Genomic DNA, 23,674 nt, shown 5'->3' on the forward strand with positions numbered 1-23,674 from the left:
GTTTCCGGTCCAGGGAAGACATGGCTTGGCAGTTCGGGCTGGACTGTTCCCATGAGGCACAGGGTCAGACTGATTTGCATATGGCCATGTCTGAACTGGGGTGGCAGAGTGGGCTAAAGAACGGTGATGGATTAAACCCAGATCAGTTGACTGGGGGTGAGTGCTTGCAATGTTCAACACTCCGTCCGTCATTTCCTTTGGTTTTTGCTTTGTTCGCCATAAGTTGGCAGGGTATGCTCAGACGTGAGTCCCTTGCTCACTTTGCCACTGGATTCAAGCAAGCCTGGCTGAAGACGGCTGAAATGCCAGAAACCGGTCCTAGGAAGCTTGTTTCCGGTCCAGGGAAGACATGGCTTGGCAGTTCGGGCTGGACTGTTCCCATGAGGCACAGGGTCAGACTGATTTGCATATGGCCATGTCTGAACTGGGGTGGCAGAGTGGGCTAAAGAACGGTGATGGATTAAACCCAGATCAGTTGACTGGGGGTGAGTGCTTGCAATGTTCAACACTCCGTCCGTCATTTCCTTTGGTTCTTTGGATCACTCCAAGTTATCACTGTCTTATCTCTACCTTTTACATTTGATAGTGGTTTGAATTGAATACTTTCTATGTGATTTGTGTTCAAGGTTTTATCGTGTTTGCGATTTCAGTGAAGCACTATCCTCCTTTGGTACCCTCCCACCTGCTGCAAGCGTTTCTTAGTGGCTATAATTACAGGTGTATAGCTTAGTATTGGCGTGAATTAGACACAGGCGCAATTCACTCAAAAGTATCCCACATTTTTAATGTGATATTAGTTCTGTTCATTTTCATCAGTCCAAGTTCACCCAATAAAACTCTTAAGTTCAGATGGCAGAAATTGTCTTTAGTTTAATGCATTACCGTAGGTCCAACTTCTGGCGGGGCGGGCAGGGGAGTAACGGACAACCCTGCAGCCCCCGCGATGTGTGGGGGGCAGTTTTCTGTCCATAAAGGGGGGTCCCCTCAGCTTGTCAGCTCGAGTGTATGGGTATTGCCAAGGGCTCACTCACCATCCCTTACAGGGGCCCCCTTAAAGTTTCCCTGCGCCACTAGGAACGGGATGGGTGCATTCAGCTGTCCAGCACTTGCGGTGGCAGCTCTTGTACTGCGGGGGACATGGCTTCACTCAGTGCTTGATCGCTGGGCGGGTTAAACCTAACAATCTCAACTCGTGTTACTCGTCTTTGGCAGTATCGGCCTTCCAGACTGTTTGAAAGGGCAAGCCTGACCTCCAGGTCCATCATCAGAAGGTGGGTGTCTGCAGAGTAGAGCTTCTGCTTCGGGGGCCATGATGATCTCAGACTCCAACATTGGCAGCAGCACCAGTCTCTGGGGTAAGTGGTAGGATGCCAATAATACCATATTGCTTTTCAGTTTAAAATTTTGGCACAGTTCACAGCAAGAAGTATTTGGGGGGACCAGGGGGCCCGTTCTAACATGGTTCACGCCACGCTTCACACAAATGTAATTCTCTGGTTGTTCCTCACTTCAAGAACACAGTGTCCTCCTCCTCCTCTTCCTGGACAGTCTCCTGCAGGACCAGGCACACTCCTTCCCTCTCTTAGCAGGCAGGCTTCTAGGACCTAGACAGACCCATATGTGGAAACGTGTAATAATTTACTAGCATAAGCGACAGTCATTTTTGCTGTGGTGTCCATTTCGTTTCCTTCGTAATTCTTCTTTCCTCTGCTGCTTGTCTTTTCACTCTGCTTGTATTATCTATTTTAGTTGATTCCTGACTCAGCTAAAGCAATGTACGTGCTGGGGGTTTGTAGCTGCTATTGCACCTGGTCTTAGATGTTAACTGTCGACCATTTACTGTTGCTATAAGCATTCCTGCTCCCCCTCCCACTTTGCTGACAAAGTGGTTATTCATCTGCCCTTGTTTGCTGATAGCTATTTCTAAAACTTGTCCTTTCCATTTCTGTACACATGCTTACATTGCAGAAAACCGGTATAAAAGGGACGATGGTTTGTGAATTCAGTGTACTACCTCCTGCAGGACTTGAGAGTGTTGTGTGGACGTGGTCCCACTCATGAGTGATTAATAAACTTGTTATTTTATTCCAACTCCAGTGCCGATCTCTTTTGTTAGTCTTTGGACCCGTGGACAAGAGGGTGACCCTGCACCAGTGTGTTCACTTTTAGGTACATTTCCACACATAGGCAGCAGAAAGTGCAGACTTCAGGTGATGTCCCTTTACCTCTGTGAGAATGGCTGTCATGCAGACCCCAGCCCTGCTCACACCACTGTCCTTTAAGTATTCTGTGTAGCACTTTCTTCCTTGGCTCTTTTGTTAGTCTTTGGACCTGTGGACAAGAGGGTGCTCACTTTTAGGCACATTTCCACAGTTGGAACCCAGTACGTGGGGCCCCATCGGAGACGCAGCCGTCCAAAGGAGTGGTCTTGACGGAGGATTGAAATATTACTGAGGAGGCGCCCTGCATGAGGAGACTCTTGTCTTTGCAGACCGAAGTGACTTTTCTGGTTTTCCCGATTTGACCCTCCGGGTGGTGGCCGGTCTCGACTGGGGTTTTCTTTGGTGTATTTCTGCAGTGACCATTAGGTCGACCAGAGATCGACAGGTGGGAGTTAGAGACTTCTGTTTGGTAAGGTCGCTGAAGCGGCACTCTTGATTTGCTTGGCCAAGATTTTGGTTTGGTTTGTTCATTTTTTGCAAACAGTGAAGGCAGGTAATGTGGAGATTTTATCTCCTTTTTGGAATATTTATTTGGAGTAGTAATATTTTACATATACTTGGAAAAACATGCTTGTTCTCAGCACACTCCGTAAGTGGTGTTGCGGTTCTGGTGGTATCAATAATAGTTTAGAGCAAATTCAGCCGGCTCCTCCGGAAGGGACCCCTACTAGAGAGATGTATATCAAATATGGTATTTCTCCCATAATGTACGGTTCATTATGGAACAAATACACAAAGAAAGAGTCTGATTTACTTTTTTTATTTTTTTTAATTTTTTTTATTTAAGAGTAACATGATACAGAAATCATCCAAAAAATAGCATTACAGACAGATATATACAACAACAAAACAAAACAAAACAAAACAACCTAACACAGAATAAATCTGTATCATGACTCTCAGTTTTAACAATTATCAACGACCCTCCCAACCCACCCTCCAAGAGCCCCACCCAGCAACCCCAAGGTAGTTACATAGAGGAGATAAACTTAAAAAACTCCATTAGAAAAACCAATTATCTTCCAAAGAGAAAATAAAACAACAAAAAAGAACAGAAACAAAAAAAATAAAAAATAACGCAATATATGCAATATATATACATTAATATTTTTAGCTGATTCAAGAACACTAATTTATCGATTCAGCCAATTGATTACTGGTGCCCATATTATTGGCCATTTCTTCGAGCCCTGGGACTTCTTTTTCTAAAGATCAACAGCTCCCATTTCCCAACATTAATAAATTTGCTTAACCACTCATGATCTGTCGGGGGGGCAGTGTCTAATCAAACAGTAGCTATACATAATCTCAGCGTAGCCATGGCTATAAAAAATAACTTTTGTTCGGAGAGTGTCATATTGGCATCCACTACCCCCAATATAACTGCTGAAGATGAGAGCTGAAGCGGGCGAATAAACAACATTTCTAACCATTGTTTGATTTTATCTAATAAAGGAATTAAATTAGGGCAAGAGGAAAACATATGAATACTATCAACCGCAATCTCCCCGCATCTGGGACAATTAACTCCCGTACTCCCCCCCCATTGATGTATACGCTTTGGGGTTATATACAAATTGTGCCAAGTTTTAAAACATTGAACCTGGAGATTTGCGGATAGCGTGGCAGTGTGACTGAGCCGTAAAGACTCTTCACAAACTTCCTGCCTGGCATTTAATCCAACTTGCCATCTATTAAAATGTTTATCTAGATCATCTTTCCTTCTTTCATTTATCAATATATAAATTGAGGATATCGTAGAATGCCCACTTTTAATAGCTTCAACTAAAGGTATTGTACTCCAGCTAACAGTTTTGCGAGAAAGAAAATCCCGAATCTGTAAAAACTTAAAGAAATGTTGATTATTGAGATTACATTTCTGTTTTAAATAGCCAAAGGTCCTGACCCCATTATCCGAGACTAAGTCCCCTAACCTAATGACTCCTCGGGCATTCCATTCTCTAGAATACCCATCTGCAAAAATTGGAGGGAGAAGGGCATTTCTGTTGAATGGTGTATATATATGTAATCTTCCTATATTGAATAATTTCCGGATAAAGGTCCAAATTTTAAAGGCGGCAAAGAGACCCTTAAACCTCACACGTTTAAAATATGCAAAATCTATATGTCTAAGTAAAACCCCAGATGCTTCTTCTCCATAGACAAGTCTATATATTGATTTTTCCTGGTCATCAGAATCTTGACAATCCAACAACTCCGCTATATGCCTCAAAGTAATTGCCCAATAATAGATCTGAAAATTGGGTACAGACCAGCCCCCCCCTTTCCCTTGGAAGTGTCATAAATTTAAAGGCTCGTCTAGGTCTTTTCCCTGCCCAAATGAACCATGAGACTATGCGCTCTATTTTTTTGAACCATAATACATCAAACAATAAAGGGATAGCTCTGAAGAGATATAAAATCTTTGGTAAAAAAAGCATTTTTACAACATTACATCTCCCCATAAGAGTTAACTGAAGATTATTCATCCTCCGAGCATCTTTTTCAATTTTGTATAACAGTGGCTTGACATTAATCTCAACAGTTTCTTCGGAGTTTGCACTTATAAGTATTCCTAAATATTTTGCTTTATCAATAACCATAGGATCAGAAATTAAAATCTTATCATTACAAATAATTTGGGTTTTTGCCTCATTCAAATGATAACCTGACATAGTCTTCCGAATTGAAGTGTCAAGTTTTGTACTTCTAACAGTGCACGTTCCGGAGAATCAGTTAAAATGGCAAGGTCATCTGCATAGCCTAATATTTTAGTTTCACCACCCTTAGATCTCACTGGGCTAATCAAATTGTTCAAAAGAAATTTTTTAATTAAAGGGTCTATATAAATGGCAAATAATAAGGGAGAACAAGGGCAGCCCTGTCGCGTACCTCTTGAGATATTAATAGTTCCTGACTGAATCCCCATAATTGAAATTTGCGCCATTGGTCGTCTATACATGATCTTTATTGCTGTAATGAATCCTTCTCCAAACCCATAGTGCCTCAAAACCGCCCATAAAAAAGGCCAGGAGACCCTATCAAAGGCCTTCTCCGCGTCAAGCAGAATTAAGGCCATAGGGTCCCCTGAGACCCTAGTAAAATCAAACAAGGCAATTGTGCGCCGAATATGATTAATGGTTTCCCGTCCTGGGACAAAATTATGTTGGTACACCGATACCAACCTCTTAATCACCCCAGAAAATCTCCTTGCTAAAACCTTGGCATAAATTTTAGTGTCACTGTTAATTAACGTGATTGGGCGATATGATCCCATATCTGTTGGATTTTTATCTTTCTTTAAAAAGGTGATAATCCGAGCCTTCTGCCATGATTCGGGGGAGACTTCTCCCTTCTGCACTGTTCTGAATAATGCCAGCATAACCGGGGTGAGTTGCAACCGAAATATTTTGTAGAATTCACCTGGTAAATTATCAGGTCCCGTAGCTTTTCCCCCCGGGATAGAATCTATAGCTTGTTGAACCTCATCCCAACTGATCTCAGCATCTAGTAGATCACGATCTTCCGATGTTAATGAATCCACACCTATCCCCCTCAAATACTCATATATTTCCTCCTGTAGTATGTCATTATCCCTGATGTCTTCGCTGTACAGATGCTGATAAAACTTCTGAAAGGCAAGCGCAATGGGCCCTTCCCCGGATACCAGACCGATATCAGGATCTTGGATATTCTTAATGCGGTTAACGGTCACCCTCTCTTTAATTCTTGCGGCTAACAAATGCCCTGCTCGTTCACTGTTTTCAAACATTTTTGATTTCCAAAGTAAGAATTTGTCAGCTGCCTTAGTCTGAGAGAGTTCGGTTATGGCTGCTTTTGCTAAGATGATCCGAGTTTGTGCAGAATCACTATCCCACCCTGCCGTAGCTGAACCACCAGATTCTGTTCTGTTTCTGCCAATTCTGTATATAACCGCTGCAGCTTGTCCCTTTCCTTCCTTTGATATTCCCAGCCGAACCGGGTTGTCTCACCCCTTACCCCTGCCTTTAGCGTATCCCAGACGTTCTGAATACTAGTACTATCAATATTTTCTTCCAGAAATCGAGGAATCCATATAGACATACAATCAACATATTCTGTATTCTTAAGCAGACCCCGATTAAATGTCCAGTTTCTGGGGCTACTCATGCACACTGACGTATTTATTTCAAGTAACAGCGGATTATGATCCGACATTACTCGCGGAAATCTAGTGATTCCAGAGCCTTGAAGCAAAACAGGTGAGGCAAAAAAATAATCAAGCCTAGAACAGATTCTATGCGGTGCAGAGAAATATGTATAGGCAGGATCATTTGGATTAAAAAAAGCCCATACATCAGTTAAGTTATGTAGATCTAATAAATGCTGCAGAGCTTGGTAAACCCTTGGTTTCCTCCCAGTATATACACTCTCTATATTATTTAAAGTTCCACATTCTATATTTATGTTCAGGTCTCCACATATAATGATCGGAGAAGGCCACCCCACCAACTCAGAACTAAGCCATTTAACTAATTCGGGATCATCCAATATCGGGCCATAAACAGAGCAGAGTGTAAGATTTTTACCCTGAAAATCACCATAAACCATTACCCAACGACCCAAGGTATCAGCTGCAGAGCGCATAACATTAGCTTTCCCTCGTTTTGCTAAGATTGCAACACCCCTAGTCTTAGCCTCAAATTTAGTCCAAGAGAGAAGTTGGAATCCCTCAAACTCCAAAAACTTGTGCCGACTAGCTTCAATATGTGTTTCCTGTAGGCAGAGAACATCTGCCCGCAAGAAACGCAGGTCTTCGCCAATCTGGCGTCGTTTAGACGGATTATTCAGCCCACATATATTTATTGATGCAATTCTTAAACTAGCCATACAGAAGAAAAAAATTCCAGTAGCCTTTTTATAAACCTTTGCATATATTCAAATATAATTAAATTATCAAAAGAAACACACTGCCATCTCCTCCTGTAACTAATCCACCCAAACAGCTCTCGCCCTCTAAGGGCCTCACTCCCCCCTCCCCCCCCTCACCCCCCCAACTACAGGCAAAATAGGTCGTGAGACCCATGTGATGACAGCCACTACCCGAGTGAAAGAAGGTCAGCCCCCTATTAAGCACATAGAGAAGTGAAAAGAGAAAAATAGCCTATTTGATATCTATGTTTTTTAACCTTCACCCAATCCTTTTAAATATTCTCCAGCTTGAACCTCTGATGTGAAAACTCGTACTCTGCCAGCACAAATGACCTTTAAACGCGCGGGGTTCATTAGGAACACCTCGCACCCCTTCTTTTGAAAAGGGGAAATCAGTGAGCGAAGCTGCCACCTTCGCTCCAATGTAGTGTGGCAAAAATCTGGGCGCACGAAAAAGGTATGCCCTTCTACACATTTTTTAGCATCAGGGCGAGCTTTCTCGAAAATAGCCTGTCTCAAAAGAAAATTGCCGAAAAAAATCAGGATTGCTCTCGGTTTAGCTCCTATATCAGGATTCTTTTTCAACATAAGAGGGAACCTGTGGACTCTTTGTATCTCTGTATCCCACGACCAATGAGAAAGTTCTGGAAAGGCAGCTTTAAACAGTTTTAAAACAAACCCTCTAATGTCCTGCCCCTCCACATTTTCCTCTATTCCCAGTAATCGAAGATTATTTCTACGAAGTCTATTTTCCGAATCCTCCAGCTTCCACATTATGTCAGTTAGTCTGTCATCGTTTGCTGAAGTTTTAAGATCAGTCTTCTGTAGCCCCATCTCTATGTCGACAATCCTCTCCTCCAAAGCTGTAGTCCTGGCAATTACCTCGGAACATGCTTTAGTATTTTTTCGAATTGCACCCTGAATGTTTGGCGGAGGTAGCATGGCGGCTAAAAGCCAGATACAGGATCCACCAGTATCTTCAAGCATTTCTGCAGGCGTATCAAAGGTGTGCAATGAGGACCCCCCGGCCTTGATGGCAAAAAAATTGGATTTAGTTGACCCTACATCTTTTAAAGAAGTACTTACCCAGCTAAATGACAAACCCCACGATGGGGGCAAACTAGTGGGCTCGAAGGATTCTGGAGCAATTTCTTCTACTTTTCTAACCCCTATTGGGGGAAAGCTAGAAAAACCTGAAAAGATGAAGGGCCCGCTACCTGATCTTATGGATGGGGACAGTTTTTTTTCTGTAGCGGAGGAGGAGTCTGATATGGAGTCTTTGGCTGGCTCTATTAGCGATAACTCCACCTCAAGCAGTGAGAAATGTAGCCCCCCAAGAACTGCGGGCACGAAGGCCTCTTTTTGCCGCGAGCATGGCCTGGGAGGAATGGACAGTGATGGCTCCGAGGCTAGTGACAAACTTCAATGGGATTACGCTCAGGCTACTATCAATCTTGCAAGTCTAGGGGGGCCCGCTGTTTCTAAACAAAAAACAGAAAAAAAGGTCTAGAAGAGTCGAGCTCCCCTCCTTCTAATTCTGAGATTTATGCCTTGTTAAAATCAATACAAGGGGAGGCGCGACAAGAACACAAGAGGGCCCAACTAGCTACCAAGAAAGAGTCTGATTTACAATGGCCAGTGAATGGGTCATCCGATTCTAAAAAGGTTCAATATGTAGACCAGTGTTTATTTAAAAGAAAAAGTAGACAGGATATGTTTGATTGTGTACGTATGTGGGATAAAGAAATATGAGAGAGTGAAGAGAGCGGAAGCTATAGCAGAGAAAGAGCAGAGGAGAATGATATATCAAAAAGCATTGGAATTAAAGAATAAAGAAATAAAGGAAACAAAAGAAAAAGGAGCTAGGGAACGTCGATTAGAGGTAAATGGCCAGTACCCTATTAGGCGCCCTATTTATCCCATACTTAATAAACCTCAGGATGACTGCATCCTATTAGAACACTCTCCACCTCCGTATAAATTTCCCACTCCAAGTGCCCATGAGAATGAGGCTTCTGACGAGGAGCATTCTTCTTCAGAGGATAAAGATAAGCAATGCAGGCGGCAGACTCGCTCTACTTTGACTAAGGCAGAAAAGGACACCTTAAAAACTGCTGCTAGAGAGAAAGCTCGTCGGAGTACCACAGCGACGATCCTCATAAATATGATTCAACCTTGGAAAGATATAGACCAGTTATATTTTGTAGAAAAATTCTGTTGGGAGGTAATATATGGTTGGCGGCATATTTCTGCCGAAACAGAACCAGCTGATCTAAACGTTGATTATAAGCGGTTAGTAGATGGGACTTACCTTTTTTCAGATATACCTGATACGATTAGACAAATAGTTAAATTACGAGATGAAACATTGCGTTTATGAAAAGAGCAAGAATTAGCTAGAAAAAATAAAGTTATAGAAACAGTTCAGTCTCAGGCAAAGAAAATAGATGCTTCGGTGGATGCGGACAAACCTAGTAGTAGAGAAATTATTATGAAACCAATGTGTGAAGCTGCACCCCTGTATGTTCCTCTGAAGGGTGCAGGAACCAGTGATGATAAAACTCCGGATGATGCAAAAGGCTATTTTATATATAATTGGTTTTACACTCCTTGGAGTAGAGCAGATGTTATGGCTCTTAAAGCTGCTTTGCCTGACCGCCGGAATAATCCCGCCGTCTTTTATGAGGCGGCGGAAGGAGCCATCAGCTCTTGCACTATGACCTTGCCAGATATTGATATGTTTTTTGGGCTTATTTTGCCCCCTGATATGTGGAGACCAATACGTAAAATAGATGATAATGTGGTATATGGTGATACCTGGAAACATTTAGAAGAAATAGATGCGGAAAGAGAGCCTGTGCAGAAACCTTAGAAGGAGATATTAGATCTTCCTAAAGCTATTGTGACTAAGTTGAAGACACTCGTACCCCCTAAAAAAATAGATTGGACTACGTTAGCGTCCTGTAAAGAGAAAAAGGATGAGTTAGTTTCTGATTTCTTTTTAAGATTTGAGGAGACATTCCATGATTTTAGTGGCCAGTCATTGGCCGATGATACGGGTAAGCATTTGTTTGTTGACAAATTTGTCGCTAATATGTTACCGGAAATAGCTAGTCGCTTAAAGGCTAGCGGGAGTTCTTGGACCACGTCTTCCCCAGTTTCCCTTTTGACTATGGCCCATTATTATGAGCGCCAGGAATTGGAAGCGAAAGGTAGGGAGGATAAGAAGGTTAAAGATTTAAAGACAAAAGTTATGTCGGCTCATGTATATGGTCCACCATTTAGGGGAGAGGGTAGAGGCGGACGTGCAGTGTATAAACCTGGAGTGACCCCTCTCCCTCAAGCAAATTTGTCCCCTGATCAGTGTGCTTATTGTAGAGAGACTGGGCATTGGCGTTCTGAGTGCCCTCTTTTGCGAGGTCAGCAGTACCAGCGGGGAAGGGGAAGTATGAGAGGACGCACAGGGAATTTCGGAAATAGGGGAGGTACAGTAGCTCGTCCCAGGTTTGAGGCAGTTGTACAAGGACCAAATTATTCTAATACTTTTGATAGACAAAATTAATACCAAATGTCTGATTATTCTGCTGATGCCCTTGCAGATTCCGATTATGCATAGGGATGCCTAGGATGGGGTAAGGAACCATTTGAGGTGCCAGTAGATCAAATGGGTCCTTATGTTGACGCAAATGCCTTGGGATCGATTGATGGGTTTCTGGTTGACACAGGGGCTACTCGTAGGGCTCTGTCTAAAAGATTGGTTCCTAGGGCTCCCCTGTCCGGCACAATGATAACATCAATAGGGTTTGATGGAACACCTACACCTAGCCCGCTTTCACTGCCACTTAAATTCAGACTTGACAAATTCACTGCAGCATGTCCAATTTTGCTTTCCCCTACCACGCCGGACAACATTGTGGGTATCGATATGCTTAAATATTTTCGTGCTACAATACGTTGTTTTTCACCAGAATGGTTGAGAGATCTTGTCTTATTAAGGAGGATGTCGCTCTGGCGTCCTTACCTAGTAATTTGTGGGCTAGATCAGATACTGATGCGGGTCAAATGGTTATTCCACCTGTACATATTCAAGTAAAGGAGGGTGTTCATTGCCTCGACTGCCCTAATACAAAATATCCCGAGAAGGTGAAGAAGCATTAGCACACATTGTTCAGGATTTGATTAAAGTAGGGGTAGTGAAAGAAGTCCCCTATAATACTTGTAATAGTCCTATCCTTCCTATCTTGAAAAAAGATACTGGCACTAAAATCTACAGATTCATTATTGATTTGCGAGAGGTTAATAAAATTGTAGGGCACAATATCCGGTAGTTTCTGATATCACTACACTTCTCACTATGGTCCCTCCTACTGCTACTACATTCAGTGTAATTGATCTAAAGAATGCCTTCTTCTCTATACCATTCACCCTGAAAGCCGTTATTTGTTTGGGTTCACCCTGAAAAATAGATCCTTCCGGTTCTGCAGAGCTCCACAGGGCTCTTCAGAGAGTCCTAGCATTTACAGTCAGTCATTAAAAAGGCAGCTTGATTCCTTTCCTGTACCAAAAGGGGTGGCCCTTATCCAGTACGTCGATGACATCTTGTTATCTGCAGATACCCCTGAGCAATGCGAAGAAGGAACATTGTCATTGTTATAATTCCTTGCCTTCCATCATCACAAAGTCTTGCGAAAGAAATTGCAATATTGTAGACAGCAGGTTACCTATTTAGGTCACCTCCTGTCTAAGGAGGGACGTCCACTCACACCAGACCGCATTCAGACCATTTTAGATACTCCTGTGCCCCGTACTCAGAAGGATGTCCGTGCACTGATTGGCCTCACTTCTTTTTGTAGGCAGTGGATCCCCAGTTTTTCGCACATTATTAAACCATTGTTGGCCCTTTTGACTAAAGACACTCCGATGCCCCTTCCATGGACTTCTGAATATCAGAATGCCTTCCAACAGTTACGCCAAGCTCTTTGTTCTGCACCAGTATTAGGAACTCCAGACTACACTAAGACTTTCACACTCTATGTACACCTGAGGGAAGGTTGTGCCCTCTCGGTTTTAACACAGACACACGGTGATAAACAATCTCCTTGTGCATATTTCTCAGCTGTCTTTGACCCAGTCCCTCGCGCGCTGCCTGGATGTTTCCGAGCAGTGGCAGCAATGGCTGTATCTATATGTCAGAGTGAAGGAATAGTTTTGTCACACAAACTGCTTGTGTTAGTACCCCATTCAGTTGATGCTGTGCTAAATCAAACGAAAACACAGCATTTGACTAGTGCTCGCTTGACAGGATATGAATTGACACTTTTGGCCCCTCATATGACATTGAAAAGATGTTTGACACTAAAACCTGCCACATTATTGCCATTTCCATCCACTCAGCCACAGTCACAAGATTCACATGATTGTATATTCCTCACTGAAGAGCAAACAAAGGGTTGCGTTGACCTACAAGACACACCTCTCTCTAGTGTTGATGGGGAGTTATGAGTTGATGAATCATGTCTAAAATTATCTCATGGCACTACATCTGCTGCCTATGCGATTACAACACTTCAGACAGTAGTTGAAACATCCCACAAAAGTCGGCTCAAAAGGCCGAACTGATTGCACTGACGAGAGCATGTGAGCTTAGTACAGACTTGTTAACATTTTTACTGACAGCCAGTACGCTTTCGGGGTGGCACACAATTTTTGTCGCTTGTGGAAAGAAAGGGGCTTTCTCACCTCACATGGGACACAGATAGTGCATGGAGAATTAGTGCATAATCTTCTTACTGCCTTGACCTATCCTAAGAAAAGTGGCAATTGGTAAGTGTAGTGCACACAAGAAAGTGACTGATAAAATAGGAGCAGGTAATGCCTTAGCGGATCACACAGCCTGTGAGACCGCAATGCAGCGAAGTACCACATCCATGTATGTAGTGAGGTCACAAGCTGAACGTTGGCATGATGTCAGGCAAGAAGTGCTGGCCATGCAACAATCTGCCTCTGCTGACGAACTAGACCAATGGTATAAGGAGGGAACATTGGATGATGAGGGCTGCTGGAGGAATAAAGATATGACCAAATGGAAGTTACCCACAGCATACCTATACCCTTTGATTCACATGGCACATGGGGCGGCACATGTTGGTGCATCCTCAATGGCAAAATAACTAATGCAAGTTTGGGATCGTCCTGATATTGCCGGCACTGCTAAAAAGATAGTCCAGTCTTGTCTGATCTGTCTCCAGTATAATCCTGGAAAGGGAACGCGAACTCCAACAGGAGGGTTTGTGACACCGAGGAGAACAATGGGAGAGCTAGGGAGGCAAGGGTGCGTCCGTATCCCCTGTAGTATATATAAGATTAATCAAAAATGGACAGACCCATTGGTGTTGGTACGATCACTGGCAAGCAGTGCTTGGGAACCCACTAGGTGAGTAAAAGGCCCCTCACACACCAACCTAGTTGGTGTCATGCTTCATCATAGGGGCCCCAACCGGGTGGCCGAGCGCCTCCCGGTTGTGCTGCAACGCCTGACTACAGCGGAGCTGGTGTGGTGTGATAGTGTGATGTTGTGAAAAGTTAAAAATACCTCTGAGAATCCTTGCCGGGGGAACTTTAATGATGGCGGCTCAGGATATATTAAAATTAAAAATTATGTGGAGTAACTAAGAAAGGAATTTGATTTCGTAGTTAACTATGTGTGTGGTCTACATGTTTCAGCCCACCTTAAGATGTGTGGGGCTTTCTTCAGGACCAGGAAGTGCAGTGAGTGGCAAAACAGTGCCACGTGAATAGTGAAAAAGAGGGTAATTTACCTACACACTCTCTAAGGTGTGTGGAAGCGATATCAGCTCCTTGGCAGACACCGCAGCGAAAAACCTGTGGGAAAGAAAACAATACACAGACATAGATGGCAAAAGATGCTATAATACGTACTAAACAATTATAAAATGCAATCTTTGACTGACTGTGAAAGGATCTTTAAAGGCAGATGGTCGTACAGGTGGCAACACACACGTGGTGACATGCGGCTATCGGCTGGTGCTTCATGATGTCAGATGTTTAGGCGGGCGGATTACGCCCTTGGTGAGCTAACAGTGAGGCCAGCAAGGAGCGTGTGAGTCGCTCTCGTGGGGTGCCTGGACGGTGTGGCAGGCAACTATAAGCCGGTGACGGCGTGTAGCCACTGGCTAAAATAGTCGGGCTCGGTCGCAGCGAGTGAGCGAGGGTGCGACTAGTATATTCAAGTAGGTTGTGCGTGTACTGAATTATCTCTAGGGTACACTGTACAGAAAAGGGGCGATAACCCTTAAGTGGCGCTCTATAAATGAGTGCTAGAAGTAAAGAGTAAAAGCAAAAGGGAAAATATATTACACTATGGCTGAGTATTGATCGCCGATCAGGAAGGGGAGGAGTGCGCTCCTCCTGACACAGAATCTGTGAAGGAACGGTACAGGGTCAAGACAGGGCAGATATAGCAGTCAGAAGCCCGGCAATGCCAGAATTAGACAGCGCGCGTCACCTTACTTGGTCTGAGAGCAGCACCCGCTTGGCACCTACTGTGGTCTCCCGGCTCCTGGATGGTGTGGAGTCTAAGACTGTTGGGGATTTTAAGGAGGCGGGAGCCATAGCGTACGTGCTGACAGTCCGGTGATCGCGCGAGAGGCAAGGCAGACTGCGCATGCGTGCGTGCGAGTCACTAACTGGCTGTGGGTGTGGGATGAGAGTGCGTGCGTCTGGGATGCTGCTCTCGCGCGCATGCGCAGGGACTAGCAAACGAAGTGTAATTAAGAAAAGTCGGTGCTGAACAGCGGACTTGTATTAGCGCAATGGCTGAAATATCAATGAGTGAGACTGCCATGATGAGTGGGGCGTCAGTGCCCCTGCTGGGAAAGTTTATGTACGTGCCAAGTTGTTTCAGGCCAAGACTAGGACACGGAGTGTGAATTGGAGAAGTCGATGTTAAACAGCGGACCTGTATTAGCGCAGTGGCTAAAATATCTATGGGTGAGGCAGCCATGGTGGATGGGGCGTCTGTGCCCCTGCTGGGAATGTTAATGTACATGCCAAAAAAGTTGCAGGCACACGGTTAGGGTCTCCTCAGGCTGTTCCAGGGGATATTGTCGTTCAGCCCATTAAGGTGGCTAGAAAGGCGATAAATCCATCTTTGCTCTTGTTCAAACAGGCGGTTCTGGATATTGGGTAGATTGTTATCCAGGGCTTCCAAAACGACCCATCTCATATCGTTGGTGGTGTGGCCCTTCTCCAGGAAATGATTCGTCATTTTGGTGATGTTCTTTTTGCAGCGTATCGTGCTTCGATGCTCGCAAATCCTGGTTTTCACCTTCCGAGTGGTCATGCCAATGTAGACAAGATTGCATGGGCACGTTATGCGGTACACCACATTTTCTGTATTGCAATTCGTGTGTTTGCGAAGCTCCCATATTTTGCCTGGTTCTAGGTGTAGGCTTTTGGTCGTTTCTGTGATGTGGCAGACGCTACAATTGCCGCAGGGGAAATGTCCTTTGATGTTGGGCAGACCCCAGGCGTTCAGGACCGTGTTGGTAGGCCTGGGAAGGAGAGGTGGTCTTGTGGACACAACAGTGTCTTTGATGGTGCGTGCTCTCTTGTTAGATAGGAGTGGAGGTTCCCAGTTGAGTTTGCCTGTATTGAGTATTTTCCAATTTCTTTTGATAATCTGGGCAACTTTGTGTGTCACTGTGTTGTAGGTGGTGACGCATGTCAATGGGGGATTGGTGGGTTCCTTAATGAGGTTGTCCAAAAGGCCATCACGATTTTGATTCCTGGCCCTTTTGTTGGCTGTCTTGGTTATTTTTTGCGGGTAGCCTCGTTGGTGCAGTTTCTCGCAGAGGTCGGTGGCCTGTGTTTTGTAGTCTTTGATGTCACTGCAATTCCTACGGAGGCGGAGGAACTGGCCGTATGGGAGATTCTCACGGAGAACTCGGGGATGGAAACTGGTGAAGTGCAGTAGGGAGTTCCGGGCTGTTGGTTTAAAGTGTGTCTTGCTCGTGAGGCCTCCCGAGGTTGCTTGTATATCCAAATCAAGAAAGGTGGTCTTGTGCCTGTCTGCGTTATGTGTAAATTTGAGATTAGGGTCACATGTGTTAATCCATTCGCAGAATGAGGCCAGGGACTCTTGTGATCCCTCCCAAATTAGGAGGATGTCATCAATATATCGCCTATAGAACTTGATTTGGGGAATGCGTGGTGTGCTGTTATTGAGAAGGTGTTTAGTCTCAAAATTGAATACATACAAGCCTGCTATGCTGGGGGCGAAAACGCTCCCCATAGAAGTGCCGTACTTCTGTAAGTAGAGTTTGCCCTGGTACTCAAAGTAGTTTTCCTTGAGTGCCAAGGTGGCGCATGTCAGTACAAAAGAGCGTGGGGTTCTGTGTTGCCAATTGGAGTCTCTTAGAGCCTCTTCTAGTACTCTCAATGTGTCATCTTGGGGAAGACTAGTATAAAGGCTTTCCACGTCAAGTGATACGAGAAAGGAGGTGTTGGGGTCGTAGTTCACGTCTGCTAGTAGTCCTAGTAGGTCCTTAGTGTCTTTAAGATACGTACTGGTGGATTGGACCAGTGGTTGCAGGAAGTGGTCACAGAAGCGTGACGGGTTCAAGCAGTGACCCAATGCCTGAAACGATGGGGCGTCCAGGGGGGGGGGGTTTGTTTTTATGGATTTTTGGGACTGTGTAGAAATATGGAATTTTGCCTTGTGTGGTGGTGAGGAATTTAGCCTCATTCTGAGATATATGACCAGAGCTTTCCGCATCATCCACTATGGTTTTGATGCGGGTTTTCAAGGTGGGCGTGGGGTCACGAGTGAGTAACTCGTAGTTTTTGGTGTCATTTAGTAGGCGCTCACATTCCTGATGGTAATCATCTTTATTGAGTATGACCGTACCTCCCCCTTTGTCTGCCGGTTTGATTATGATATCTGTATTGGTTTTCAAAGACATGAGAGCCATGCGTTCTGCTTTGCTGGTGTTTTGGAACGTGTGGGGTTCTTTGAGTGCTTCTATTTCTTTGTACACTGTCTGTTCGTATACCACGATCTCAGGTGGTGTGGAGCAAGGTGGAGGCATGAATGTGGATTTGACCCTGAGGGTAGTGTCCCCCTGGTCTTCCAGATCAGTGGTGATCGGTGTGTTTTCAAAGAAGGCCTTGAGTTTGATTTTGCGGAAAAATTCCGCTAGTTCACAATGTAATTTAAATTTGTCCAATTTGGTTGTGGGAGCAAAGCCGAGGCCTTTTTCTAGGATGGTTATTTCTGTGGGTGTAAGAGCATAGTTGGAGAGGTTGGTGACTAGGCTCAGCGCGTGCTCGGGCCTGGTTGTTGGTCTCTGGTTTGACTCCTCGTTTGGGCACCTTGCTGTGGGTTGTCCTGCCAGTGTACGGTGTTCCCTCTGCGTCTCCTTCCGCGTCCTCGTCGGCCTCTTCCTAAAAAAGCCTGTGGATGAGTTTGGTTCAGGTATGGCGGTGGGGGTCCAAAAGGCGGATTCCAGCCGTATCCGAACTGAGGGGGCATTGGTTGGTACATAGGAGGATAAGCCAAGTTGGGTCCCTGGGGGCCGTGGGGCCATGGTGGTTGCCATCCGGGTTGTCCGTTTCTGCCTTGTTGGCGTCTGCGGTAGCTGTTGTTGCTAGAACCGCTACTTGCGGATGAGTCATCATCTGATGAGGTGCCTGTTGTGTCTGCCCGGTGGGGTGGTTGGTAATCAGCTTCTGCATAGGGATATGTCTTGGCGTAGGAGAATCTTTTGAGGTCCTTCTGGAATTTGTTAATCTTATTTTGTGTGAGGCCTTCTTTGTACTCGTTGATTTCTTTATTTGTTTCATCCAATTTTTTCTTAAATGAAGACAGTGTGGCTTTGAAATGAGATTCTGTAGCTTGTATTTCGATGAGAAAAGCATCAGAGAGGCGTTTGGATGTTTGGATGATAAGTATCATCCAGTCACGGGTACACCTCCATGCTATTTGGGCCCAATCTTTCCGAAAGGTCGGGTCTTCAAGGAAGATCCGTGGGGCATTGGTGACAATTAGGCCCCTGGGTGCCGTGTTGTTTCGTAGGTATTCTGTCAGAATGACTCCGTGGAGTATAGTGCGTATTCTGTTGCGTTTTTTCTCATTGAGATTATCCCAATCTGCTGTTTGGGCAATGGATGATGCCAGATTGAAGTCTGCCAGTAGGGGAGGATTGTCAAGTATACTGTTAACGTCGTCCAGCGTGAACCCTAGACCCGGGTTTTCAGCCATAGTGAAAAGAAGGGGGGGGAAAGGGAGAGAGAAAAGAGAGAAGAACAGGCGAGCGTCGTCAGTAGATGAGGCTCTCGCAGCTGTGCGCTGCAAATCAATGAGGAGAACAATGGGAGAGCTAGGGAGGCAAGGGTGCGTCCGTATCCCCTGTAGTATATATAAGATTAATCAAAAATGGACAGACCCATTGGTGTTGGTACGATCACTGGCAAGCAGTGCTTGGGAACCCACTAGGTGAGTAAAAGGCCCCTCACACACCAACCTAGTTGGTGTCATGCTTCATCATAGGGGCCCCAACCGGGTGGCCGAGCGCCTCCCGGTTGTGCTGCAACGCCTGACTACAGCGGAGCTGGTGTGGTGTGATAGTGTGATGTTGTGAAAAGTTAAAAATACCTCTGAGAATCCTTGCCGGGGGAACTTTAATGATGGCGGCTCAGGATATATTAAAATTAAAAATTATGTGGAGTAACTAAGAAAGGAATTTGATTTCGTAGTTAACTATGTGTGTGGTCTACATGTTTCAGCCCACCTTAAGATGTGTGGGGCTTTCTTCAGGACCAGGAAGTGCAGTGAGTGGCAAAACAGTGCCACGTGAATAGTGAAAAAGAGGGTAATTTACCTACACACTCTCTAAGGTGTGTGGAAGCGATATCAGCTCATTGGCAGACACCGCAGCGAAAAACCTGTGGGAAAGAAAACAATACACAGACATAGATGGCAAAAGATGCTATAATACGTACTAAACAATTATAAAATGCAATCTTTGACTGACTGTGAAAGGATCTTTAAAGGCAGATGGTCGTACAGGTGGCAACACACACGTGGTGACATGCGGCTATCGGCTGGTGCTTCATGATGTCAGATGTTTAGGCGGGCGGATTACGCCCTTGGTGAGCTAACAGTGAGGCCAGCAAGGAGCGTGTGAGTCGCTCTCGTGGGGTGCCTGGACGGTGTGGCAGGCAACTAAAAGCCGGTGACGGCGTGTAGCCACTGGCTAAAATAGTCGGGCTCGGTCGCAGCGAGTGAGCGAGGGTGCGACTAGTATATTCAAGTAGGTTGTGCGTGTACCGAATTATCTCTAGGGTACACTGTACAGAAAAGGGGCGATAACCCTTAAGTGGCGCTCTATAAATGAGTGCTAGAAGTAAAGAGTAAAAGCAAAAGGGAAAATATATTACACTATGGCTGAGTATTGATCGCCGATCAGGAAGGGGAGGAGTGCGCTCCTCCTGACACAGAATCTGTGAAGGAACGGTACAGGGTCAAGACAGGGCAGATATAGCAGTCAGAAGCCCGGCAATGCCAGAATTAGACAGCGCGCGTCACCTTACTTGGTCTGAGAGCAGCACCCGCTTGGCACCTACTGTGGTCTCCCGGCTCCTGGATGGTGTGGAGTCTAAGACTGTTGGGGATTTTAAGGAGGCGGGAGCCATAGCGTACGTGCTGACAGTCCGGTGATCGCGCGAGAGGCAAGGCAGACTGCGCATGCGTGCGTGCGAGTCACTAACTGGCTGTGGGTGTGGGATGAGAGTGCGTGCGTCTGGGATGCTGCTCTCGCGCGCATGCGCAGGGACTAGCAAACGAAGTGTAATTAAGAAAAGTCGGTGCTGAACAGCGGACTTGTATTAGCGCAATGGCTGAAATATCAATGAGTGAGACTGCCATGATGAGTGGGGCGTCAGTGCCCCTGCTGGGAAAGTTTATGTACGTGCCAAGTTGTTTCAGGCCAAGACTAGGACACGGAGTGTGAATTGGAGAAGTCGATGTTAAACAGCGGACCTGTATTAGCGCAGTGGCTAAAATATCTATGGGTGAGGCAGCCATGGTGGATGGGGCGTCTGTGCCCCTGCTGGGAATGTTAATGTACATGCCAAAAAAGTTGCAGGCACACGGTTAGGGTCTCCTCAGGCTGTTCCAGGGGATATTGTCGTTCAGCCCATTAAGGTGGCTAGAAAGGCGATAAATCCATCTTTGCTCTTGTTCAAACAGGCGGTTCTGGATATTGGGTAGATTGTTATCCAGGGCTTCCAAAACGACCCATCTCATATCGTTGGTGGTGTGGCCCTTCTCCAGGAAATGATTCGTCATTTTGGTGATGTTCTTTTTGCAGCGTATCGTGCTTCGATGCTCGCAAATCCTGGTTTTCACCTTCCGAGTGGTCATGCCAATGTAGACAAGATTGCATGGGCACGTTATGCGGTACACCACATTTTCTGTATTGCAATTCGTGTGTTTGCGAAGCTCCCATATTTTGCCTGGTTCTAGGTGTAGGCTTTTGGTCGTTTCTGTGATGTGGCAGACGCTACAATTGCCGCAGGGGAAATGTCCTTTGATGTTGGGCAGACCCCAGGCGTTCAGGACCGTGTTGGTAGGCCTGGGAAGGAGAGGTGGTCTTGTGGACACAACAGTGTCTTTGATGGTGCGTGCTCTCTTGTTAGATAGGAGTGGAGGTTCCCAGTTGAGTTTGCCTGTATTGAGTATTTTCCAATTTCTTTTGATAATCTGGGCAACTTTGTGTGTCACTGTGTTGTAGGTGGTGACGCATGTCAATGGGGGATTGGTGGGTTCCTTAATGAGGTTGTCCAAAAGGCCATCACGATTTTGATTCCTGGCCCTTTTGTTGGCTGTCTTGGTTATTTTTTGCGGGTAGCCTCGTTGGTGCAGTTTCTCGCAGAGGTCGGTGGCCTGTGTTTTGTAGTCTTTGATGTCACTGCAATTCCTACGGAGGCGGAGGAACTGGCCGTATGGGAGATTCTCACGGAGAACTCGGGGATGGAAACTGGTGAAGTGCAGTAGGGAGTTCCGGGCTGTTGGTTTAAAGTGTGTCTTGCTCGTGAGGCCTCCCGAGGTTGCTTGTATATCCAAATCAAGAAAGGTGGTCTTGTGCCTGTCTGCGTTATGTGTAAATTTGAGATTAGGGTCACATGTGTTAATCCATTCGCAGAATGAGGCCAGGGACTCTTGTGATCCCTCCCAAATTAGGAGGATGTCATCAATATATCGCCTATAGAACTTGATTTGGGGAATGCGTGGTGTGCTGTTATTGAGAAGGTGTTTAGTCTCAAAATTGAATACATACAAGCCTGCTATGCTGGGGGCGAAAACGCTCCCCATAGAAGTGCCGTACTTCTGTAAGTAGAGTTTGCCCTGGTACTCAAAGTAGTTTTCCTTGAGTGCCAAGGTGGCGCATGTCAGTACAAAAGAGCGTGGGGTTCTGTGTTGCCAATTGGAGTCTCTTAGAGCCTCTTCTAGTACTCTCAATGTGTCATCTTGGGGAAGACTAGTATAAAGGCTTTCCACGTCAAGTGATACGAGAAAGGAGGTGTTGGGGTCGTAGTTCACGTCTGCTAGTAGTCCTAGTAGGTCCTTAGTGTCTTTAAGATACGTACTGGTGGATTGGACCAGTGGTTGCAGGAAGTGGTCACAGAAGCGTGACAGGGGTTCAAGCAGTGACCCAATGCCTGAAACGATGGGGCGTCGAGGGGGGGGGGGGGGGGGGTTTGTTTTTATGGATTTTTGGGACTGTGTAGAAATATGGAATTTTGCCTTGTGTGGTGGTGAGGAATTTAGCCTCATTCTGAGATATATGACCAGAGCTTTCCGCATCATCCACTATGGTTTTGATGCGGGTTTTCAAGGTGGGCGTGGGGTCACGAGTGAGTAACTCGTAGTTTTTGGTGTCATTTAGTAGGCGCTCACATTCCTGATGGTAATCATCTTTATTGAGTATGACCGTACCTCCCCCTTTGTCTGCCGGTTTGATTATGATATCTGTATTGGTTTTCAAAGACATGAGAGCCATGCGTTCTGCTTTGCTGGTGTTTTGGAACGTGTGGGGTTCTTTGAGTGCTTCTATTTCTTTGTACACTGTCTGTTCGTATACCACGATCTCAGGTGGTGTGGAGCAAGGTGGAGGCATGAATGTGGATTTGACCCTGAGGGTAGTGTCCCCCTGGTCTTCCAGATCAGTGGTGATCGGTGTGTTTTCAAAGAAGGCCTTGAGTTTGATTTTGCGGAAAAATTCCGCTAGTTCACAATGTAATTTAAATTTGTCCAATTTGGTTGTGGGAGCAAAGCCGAGGCCTTTTTCTAGGATGGTTATTTCTGTGGGTGTAAGAGCATAGTTGGAGAGGTTGGTGACTAGGCTCAGCGCGTGCTCGGGCCTGGTTGTTGGTCTCTGGTTTGACTCCTCGTTTGGGCACCTTGCTGTGGGTTGTCCTGCCAGTGTACGGTGTTCCCTCTGCGTCTCCTTCCGCGTCCTCGTCGGCCTCTTCCTAAAAAAGCCTGTGGATGAGTTTGGTTCAGGTATGGCGGTGGGGGTCCAAAAGGCGGATTCCAGCCGTATCCGAACTGAGGGGGCATTGGTTGGTACATAGGAGGATAAGCCAAGTTGGGTCCCTGGGGGCCGTGGGGCCATGGTGGTTGCCATCCGGGTTGTCCGTTTCTGCCTTGTTGGCGTCTGCGGTAGCTGTTGTTGCTAGAACCGCTACTTGCGGATGAGTCATCATCTGATGAGCTGCCTGTTGTGTCTGCCCGGTGGGGTGGTTGGTAATCAGCTTCTGCATAGGGATATGTCTTGGCGTAGGAGAATCTTTTGAGGTCCTTCTGGAATTTGTTAATCTTATTTTGTGTGAGGCCTTCTTTGTACTCGTTGATTTCTTTATTTGTTTCATCCAATTTTTTCTTAAATGAAGACAGTGTGGCTTTGAAATGAGATTCTGTAGCTTGTATTTCGATGAGAAAAGCATCAGAGAGGCGTTTGGATGTTTGGATGATAAGTATCATCCAGTCACGGGTACACCTCCATGCTATTTGGGCCCAATCTTTCCGAAAGGTCGGGTCTTCAAGGAAGATCCGTGGGGCATTGGTGACAATTAGGCCCCTGGGTGCCGTGTTGTTTCGTAGGTATTCTGTCAGAATGACTCCGTGGAGTATAGTGCGTATTCTGTTGCGTTTTTTCTCATTGAGATTATCCCAATCTGCTGTTTGGGCAATGGATGATGCCAGATTGAAGTCTGCCAGTAGGGGAGGATTGTCAAGTATACTGTTAAAGTCGTCCAGCGTGAACCCTAGACCCGGGTTTTCAGCCATAGTGAAAAGAAGGGGGGCGGAAGGGAGAGAGAAAAGAGAGAAGAACAGGCGAGCGTCGTCAGTAGTGGGTTTGTGACACCAACTGCACCTTTTGAGGTTTTGCAAATGGACTACATTCAGTTTGAGCGCTGTAGTAACCTAAAATATGTCCTAGTGGTAGTTTGTGCCT

General features: G+C 45.6%; 1 protein-coding gene across 5 annotated transcripts in view; it reads left to right on the plus strand.

Annotated features, from left to right (window-relative positions):
- Window positions 1-23,674, plus strand: part of CYB5RL (cytochrome b5 reductase like) — a 160,350-nt gene that overhangs the window by 6,447 nt on the left and 130,229 nt on the right. The window contains exon 1 of one of the 5 annotated variants that reach the window (XM_085602568.1): window positions 1,225-1,355. The exons of the other annotated variants lie outside the window; for them this stretch is intronic. The gene's annotated coding sequence lies outside the window, so the exon portion shown is untranslated. Of the gene's footprint in view, window positions 1-1,224; window positions 1,356-23,674 lie in introns of those variants that run through there. 5 annotated transcript variants of the gene reach the window in all.

This window comes from Triturus cristatus, chromosome 4_2, assembly GCF_964204655.1.
Source record: "Triturus cristatus chromosome 4_2, aTriCri1.1, whole genome shotgun sequence".
NCBI lineage: Eukaryota > Metazoa > Chordata > Amphibia > Caudata > Salamandridae > Triturus > Triturus cristatus.